The sequence below is a fragment of the Pseudophryne corroboree genome, chromosome 5 (genome assembly GCF_028390025.1).
Source record: "Pseudophryne corroboree isolate aPseCor3 chromosome 5, aPseCor3.hap2, whole genome shotgun sequence".
Lineage (NCBI taxonomy): Eukaryota > Metazoa > Chordata > Amphibia > Anura > Myobatrachidae > Pseudophryne > Pseudophryne corroboree.
The window spans coordinates 582,801,506-582,808,732 of NC_086448.1; the positions used below are offsets into that span (position 1 = coordinate 582,801,506).

The 7,227-nt window shown below is 45.0% G+C and overlaps 1 long non-coding RNA gene across 1 annotated transcript in view; it reads left to right on the forward strand.

The window, feature by feature from the left end:
• The window catches only part of LOC134929235 (uncharacterized), a 63,137-nt gene extending 58,307 nt beyond the window's left edge, over window positions 1-4,830 (forward strand). Inside the window, exon 3 of the long non-coding RNA XR_010178403.1 lies at window positions 4,249-4,830. This is a non-coding gene — a long non-coding RNA (uncharacterized LOC134929235). The remainder of the gene's footprint in view (window positions 1-4,248) is intronic.
• Window positions 4,831-7,227: the final 2,397 nt, after the last annotated feature.

The following is a 7,227-nucleotide window of genomic DNA, read 5'->3' on the forward strand; positions in this document are numbered from 1 at the left end:
AAATGGCAGGGCCTGGAACTGGTAGTGACAGTCCTGCAGTGCAAACCGTAGGTAAGCCTGATGAGGCGGCCAGATCGGATTGTGAAGGTACGCATCCTTGATATCCAAAGACACTAAGAATTCCCCCTCCTCCAGACCTGAGATCACCGCTCGCAGAGACTCCATCTTGAATTTGAACACTCGTAAGTACGGGTTCAACGACTTGAGGTACAAAATTGGTCTTACTGAAACGTCCGGTTTTGGTACTACAAGCAAGTTGGAATAGTACCCTTTGTTTAGCTGATGAGGTGGAACTGGAACAATGATGTGAGTCTGTACCAGTTTCTGGATGGCATGTTGTAAAGTTATACTTGCCTCTTTTGAAACTGGCAAGCCTGATTTGAAGAATCTGTGAGGTGGGAGCTCTTGGAACTCCAGTCTGTAGCCCTGGGAAATAAAATTTATGACCCAGGGATCCTGGCACGAATCTGACCAGATTTGACTGAAGAATTGTAGGCGAGCTCCCACCTGACAGCCTTCCAGGCATTGCGGTCCACCATCATGCTGAAGTCTTTGAGGAAGCAGAGCCTGAGCTCTGTTCTTGAGCACCTGCTGTTGCTGGTTTGTGTGGTTTACATCTTGCGCTGCTGAAGGACGTAGAAGAACCTCTTGATTTGCCATTGAACTTGGCCGTCTGAAAGGATTGTAACTTAGAAGCTGAATAAGTCTTTTTGGTTGGGAGGGGGACTGCGGAAGGAAGATACATAGACTTACCCACAGTAGCTGTGTAGATCCATTTGTCTAAATCATCTCCGAACAAGGCCTCTCCTGTGAATGGTAGGCCTTCCACGACTTTCCTGGAATCTGCGTCAGTAGTCCACTGGTGTAGCCACAAGCCTCTGCGTGGCGACACTGCCATAGCGGTGGTGCATGCGTTAAGCACGCCTATTTCCTTTATGGCTTCCACCATAAAGTTCGCAGAGTCCTGTATATGCTGCAGGAGTAAGACAACATCCCCCATAGATAAGGAATCTAACCCCTCAATTAGGTCACCTGACCATTTTGCAATGGCTTTAGTGATCCACGCACATGCACCAGCACCAGCAGCTGTGTATAATGATTTGAGTGTAGTCTCAATTTTACGATCAGCCGTATCTTTCAGGGAGGTTGCACCAGAAACTGGCCATACAATTTTACGTGACAGCCTAGAGACTGATGCGTCCACTATCGGTGGAATTTCCCATTTTTTCCTATCCTCCAGAGGAAAAGGAAAAGGAAAAGATGAGAGCAACGTTTTAGGGATCTGAAATCTTTATCAGGATTAACCTATTTTTCTTCAAACAGGGTATTCAATTCCTTTGACACAGGAAAAGTGACTGAGGACTTCTTTTTTTACATTAAAATAAGATTCCTCACACTCCTCTGACACCTTATCAGGAATATGTAGAACAACTCAGATAGCCTCCATAAGAGCCTCTATTCCCTGTGACAGAGCTGAATCCCCTCCCCCCCTCCCCTCCTCCACCTCTCACTCCTCCAAGTCTGACCTGCAGGATATGGGCCAAAGATCGCTTTTGCGGACAAACAGGGGGGGATTGAGACGCTGTCTTGGGGATTGAGTCTCTGTTCATAAACTCATCCACAGACTGTTTTAAGTATTGCATATCTTTCTCATTGCGGGACAATTTTGAAGAAAGAGTTGAGATCATTCCCTTAAGAGAATTAACCCATTCCGGTTCAGCCTGTGAACCCTGAGTACCGAGTAGTGTGTACCCTGGTGAAGAGGAACACTCTACGGTACAAGACACACACTCTTTGCCTGACATAATGTAATGTGATAGCACACACAGAGGAAAGGTTAAGCACAATTAACCCACAAAGAGCCCTTCAGGGAGACACAGAGATGTTTGGAGCCAGCCCCCACCGCGCCCTTATCGCTAATGCCATGCTTAGCCAGGTCGCAGACCAAGTACCCTGGTAGGGGACTTAGTACACTAATAATCTCTCCCCCCCTGCTATGACCCCCTGGTACAGCTGAGGTAATCTGGAGTTACACTGGAGGAGATGCGTGTCCCTGTCCTGTCAGCATCTGTGTCCGCTGCAGAGGGAAAATGGAACTGATGAGCTTAAAATGGACAGAACTGTTTTAAGGCTGTTGTGCCAGTATGGGTACTGTGTACAGTGTACTGGGACGCAGTTGTGTACTGTGTCCGGAGACGCATTCCACCCAGTTTAGAAGCCACGCACCTCCATACCATCATGCCACTATAATGGCCGGTGCTCCACTAGCCGGGACGCCGGCTCAGTACTCACCGCTCTTCATTCTTCTGGCTCTATTAGGGTGGCGGCATGCTGCGGGACTGTACGCTCGCCATGATGGGCTTGCGAATAGGTCCCTCAGGAGCTCAGTGTCCTGTCAGCAGGGAACAGGACCATTAACCCTTCAAGACGTTGCCCCCCCCACCCCCCCCTAGTCCCACGAAGAAGGCAGGCTGGTGCCATCCAGCCCTGCCTGAAAATAACAAACATATAAAATAAATGCAGAAAACTCTTCAGGAGCTTCCTTCAGCGTGACCGGCTCCTCTGGGCACATTTTCTAAACTGAGTCTGGTAGGAGGGGCATAGAGGGAGGAGCCAGCCCACACTATCAAATTCTTAAAGTGCCCATGGCTCCTAGTGGTCCCGTCTATACCCCATGGTACTAAATGGATCGCAGTGTCCTCTAGGACGTAAGAGAAAATATATTCACACAAATATTAAGTTCATACCTGCTTTGATGATTTTGGGTATGACAGGGAAACAGTGGGTCAAAGCGGGAGGAAATCGGTAACAGGGGAGTTAGCGGGTTACAGGGAGGAGGCAGTTGGTGACATGTAGAGGCAGTGGGTAGCAGAGGGTAATGGTGAGGCAGAGAGTGGTAGTGTAATAGAGGATGAGGCAATGGGTGGCAGGGAGATGCAGAGGGTGGCAGGGAGAAACAGGGTGACCTGGGAGATGCATTGACAGTCGGTGGCAGACAATGACTGGGAAGGCTAACTGTGACGGAGTGGCAGAAGGTGACAGGGAGATGGTAGAGAGACAGGGTGGCAGAGGGTGACTAAATAGAGGCAGATAGTGACAAGGGGTGGTAGAGTGTGACAGGGTGATGGCAGAGGGAGGCAGAAGGTGACTTAGGAGAGGCAGTGGGTGACTAGGGAGAGGGAGGCATAGGATGATGGAGATGCAAAAGTTGGCATTGTGAAGCAGTGGGTGATGAGGCTGGCAGAGGGTGATAGGGGGATGGCAGTGGGTGGCAGGTAGATGCAGAGGGTAGCAGTGGGAAAGAGGTTGAGGCAGTGGCTGCGGGGAGATGCAGAGGATGACAGGGAGAGGCAGTGGGTGACGAGGATGGCAGTGGGGGATAGGGGAAAGGTAGAGGGTAATAAGGGATTGCAGAGGTTAAAAAGGGGTTGGCAGGGGATGACTAGAGAGAGGCAGAGGATTACGGGGGGATGTGGTCAATTTACCTACAATAAAAATCCTGATGGTCAAAATCCAGACAACCATTGACCAATGGTCAAAATTCCAACAAGGTCAAAATACTGACATGGTCAAAATACCAACATTTAAAATAGTGACAAGGTCAAAATACTGACATGTAAAATGTCGACAGGTCAAAAAGTTGACAGGAGTTTTTCATGATTTTTTTTATTGAAACCGACTTGTTCATACTTTATCATCCCACTGGACCTGGAGGTGAATATAATATTGTGCCAAACGCAGTGAGACACTGTAACCGAAGCATTGTGAGCGGAGCAAGCCATGCGAGGGGACGTGGTGCACTTATATGGTGTCCATGTCAACCTATGTCGACATACACACCAAAAAACAATGAAAAACTCATGCCCCCTATGGATATCTGCATGTTGATGAGAGATCCAGGAGTGCAGCCTGCTGGTGATGGCAGCAGCGGCTGTTGGGTGGGGCAGGAGATACAGAGCATTGGGGTGGATGCGGAGCTCTAAGAGATCACTGGATCTCTAAGCCAGTGATGCAAGGAGTATGAAGTACCAGACAATTCAGATTTTTAAGACTCATTGGATAACTGGTTTAGAGAACAGAGAAGTCATCAGCCTGATGGTCAGCAACATGAAGTTGAGACCCCATGCATAGATAGTCATGGCCCACTTTGGAGTCAGGAACCACAGTTTTATAACTGCTGCTTTAGACCATCTATAGTATTAATTATTAATACTGTATTCCATCTACTATGTTCATTGTCTTTAATAGGTTCTTCTACTGCTCCACCAGGCTTCCGCATTTGATCCATTGTTCTGCAGAGTAAGAGATTGTGGATTGCATTTGGAAAACCCCCTCTAGAAATCCTGCATTTGCCCCTGCAGATTAGTTTCACTGTGGAGACATACTGGCAAGGCAATAGCACAGGTAATTGAACTGTATACAGACAAAGGGCAGGTCTTCTGAATCGTCCAGATTGATAACATTGTGGACACATACTGGCAGATCTCTCAAATAGCACAGATAAATTAGTTCCACTGAGCAGAACAGACCAGGTATCCAAGTAAACAAGACTGGCAAAATCATACTGATTACAATCCACAAAGGAGTGTAAGAGGAAAATCCATAAAAAGGCTGAACAGCCAATGAACACAAGTCCAGAAACAAGCAAAGCTCTGAACTGAACTGCAACAAACAAGCATGATGATTTCTGGTCTGCACATCTGACAGGTTGCCAGGAGACTGATTGAAGACACTAGAACTACAGTAACTTCAGTAGGAGCTGCTGAACTCTGCTTCTTCTGGACTCTAGCAGAGAGGAAAAGAGTCTATTAACTGACCAGAATCCAATAATTCAGTAATACAGTAAGTCAGAAACCAGTAACTGACTTCTTATACAATCCACATTATCTGAGTAAACAGGAGCTGCAGTCCATTGGTTTGTGACAATACATAATTCTTTGCAATGGTTTTCAGGGTGTTTTTCAGCCTACAACTGTGATACTATATGCAGAAAACAGGGCGCAAGCGTCTCAGGTCCCATGTCCATACTACAAGACCATAATGTAACTCAGATGGTGGATATGGATGGATCTTCGACCACCACTGTGTGTGTGTAGGCAAGTGCTGGGACCGGTGGGCTCAGTACATTCCAAGGCGGCTACAGCATTAGCATATTTTCACACATTTGATGCGTATGAGATCACAACTGCGAATGCATTAGTGTACATCTCTGAATCAGGGCCAATGAGGGAAGTTTTTTAATTTAATTATTAAGCAACCAAATATCAAATTATTATTTTACTTTGAAGCAATAATAATTTATTATTTTATTACTGCGGTAATAAGATTTTAATTTGAAACCACAATATTATAGTGCATTAGCCCATATTTCTAGCATTATGGATTTGACAGGTCTTCCTTATCAACATTATGTAACAGTGGATCTAAAATTAATGTAAAATTTAATTTTCTGTGCAATTAACTGATAGTTATGGCCTTCCCCATCAAATTTACATAACTCATGACATTTGATTTGATTCTTAGTAAAGATATAATTAGTGGTTTAAATGTGTATATTGATGAATCACATCTCCAGGGGTGTATATGTTTTAACACAAGAAGATGGTAGAGTAATGAGTTGCTTTGAGCATTTGCCTGTAGAGAACAGGATAAAATACAATATATGATGGAGGAGATATACATTTCCCTGAGATGGAAAGGAGTGCTTCTTATATAATCCACATTATCTGTTTTGTTTGCACTGAGCCATAAAATACAATTTCACATACTGAAAGAACTACTGTATATTAGTACAACTCTCTCTAGCAATAAATATGGGACATAGAGTAGTAACAAGGCGCAGACATTTCAGGAGCAAGCATTATATATGCAGTAGCATACAGTATTTCCCTTTGAGCTAAAAGTTCTTGGCAGTCCATCATTCTTTATTAAGTAGTCATCAGTAAGTGAAGCAATAAATAAATAACTTCATTTAAATGCTGACTGCCAAGGACAATGCATTCCTGCAAAAAGTATAAAATCAGCATTTGTGTGAATTATTTAATTGGCATACATAGAAAAGCAACTCATAGACACTAAGGAACAATACAATAACATCAAGAGGTGTTAGTTATCATATATGTACCTGTTTGGGAATTAAGGGGACTGTTTAATAAAGGTAAATATAAAGGAAAGAGCTGCCTATTTTTACTCTTCCTCATCTTGCTCTCTTTCCCATTGTTGTCTGTAGGTGTCATGTCCATAGGAGGAGACGTGTGGAATAAGGGCCTCTGAGGTTTGAGCAGAAGAATTAATAAAAATCCCTTATTGGCACTTTGTAATTAACACACAAAACTGATGTCAACTGCTGTATTAATAAAAATAGCATTCCTCTGTCACGCTCAGCTTGAGTTGAGGATCTGACGACTGACAATTGACTGAGGGAGCAGCTTAGTCCGAGTGAGTTCTGAAGAACAAAATGTTCATGACTTGTAGACAGTGCCGAAGAATACGGAATGGATAAGTGACTTGTGATTTGTAAACGATGCTTAAATACACTGAATGAAGAGATAACGTGATTTGTGAACAATGCTAAAGAACACTGAATGAGGAGATGACTTGAAGAACGATGTTGAAGAGAGGATCACTGTGACCACTGACAGAAAACAGAGACCCTCTACCAGATAGTGCCCACAGTGGTAGTGCCCCTTATATAGAGCCCTTAGTAGTGGTGCCCCTTATGCAATGCCCCCAGTACTAGTGCCCCTTATGTCTCCAGGAGTGATGCCCCTTAAGAAGTGCCCCCTTCACAATGCCTTCATTAGTAGTGCCCCCATTAGTAATGCCCCTGTGTAGTATTGCCCCCAGTAGTAATGTTGCCCGTAGTAATGCCCCCTGTCATTTAGCCCCAGTAGTTATGCCCCCAGTGGTAATGCCCCTACAGTTATGACCCCAGTAATTTACCCCCCCTTTAGTTTAGCCTCCCAGTGGTAATGCCTCCAGTAGTTTAGCCCCAGTAGTTTGCCCCTTGTAGTTTAGCCACCAGTAGTAATGCCCCCCTGTACTTTGCCCCCTTGTAGTTTAGCCCTTGTAGTTATGCCCCCAGTAGTTTAGCCCCTGTAGTTATGCCCCCAGTAGTTTAGCCCCTGTAGTTATGCCCCCTTGTAGTTTAGCCCCCAGTAGTAATGCCTCCAAGTAGTAATGCCCCCAGTAGTAATGCCTCCAAGTAGTAATGCCCTCAAGTAGTAT